The sequence below is a fragment of the Etheostoma spectabile genome, chromosome 7, assembly GCF_008692095.1.
Source record: "Etheostoma spectabile isolate EspeVRDwgs_2016 chromosome 7, UIUC_Espe_1.0, whole genome shotgun sequence".
Lineage (NCBI taxonomy): Eukaryota > Metazoa > Chordata > Actinopteri > Perciformes > Percidae > Etheostoma > Etheostoma spectabile.
The window spans coordinates 995,292-995,916 of record NC_045739.1 but is presented as its reverse complement, the minus strand read 5'-3'; the positions used below and the strand labels follow the sequence as shown (position 1 = coordinate 995,916).

Below are 625 nucleotides of genomic sequence, written 5' to 3'. Positions count from 1 at the left end.
TTTAGTTAAAAAAACACCAAATATTTCAAGTATTTTATTTATTAGCATGATAGTTGACGCAAGCTTATTTTAGCAGATTGGACGTACGACCGAGGAGGAGTTTGTAAAACTAGGTTTAAAATAAGCAGAAACATTGTGATTCTTCACAAAAAAAGTTTTGAGATGAATTCAGGGAGCACGTGGGTATAACGTTATTGAATGTGCAATGTACAGTTTGGGAGTTATATAGTGCCACTTAGTGGCAGAAGTGTGTCAATTCTGCAGGGTTCTGGACCAGGCCTGAAACCGGCCCCCCCACCATGCACAGTTTACTTTAAGAATCTTTGGAATTAGAATAGAGTCCCGGGGAAGACCCAGGACTAGGTGGAGAGATTATATCTCCACCCTGGCCTGGGAACGCCTCGGGATCTCCCAGTCGGAGCTGGTTGATGTGGCTCGGGAAAGGGAAGTTTGGGGTCCCCTACTGGAGCTGCTGCCCCCGAGACCTGATACTGGATAAGCGGATGAAGATGGATGGATGGATGGATGGAATTAGAATAGGGTTCCCAGCTCCGCTGGTAATGAAAACGCAGCTCCCAGCCCCCCTGGGCTTGGACCCATAAAAATAAAATAATAATAATAATAA

The 625-nt window shown here is 44.8% G+C and overlaps 1 protein-coding gene across 1 annotated transcript in view; it reads right to left on the bottom strand.

Annotated features, from left to right (window-relative positions):
* The window catches only part of efhd2 (EF-hand domain family, member D2), a gene marked incomplete at its 5' end in the record, with an annotated part of 10,299 nt that overhangs the window by 2,255 nt on the left and 7,419 nt on the right, over nt 1-625 (bottom strand).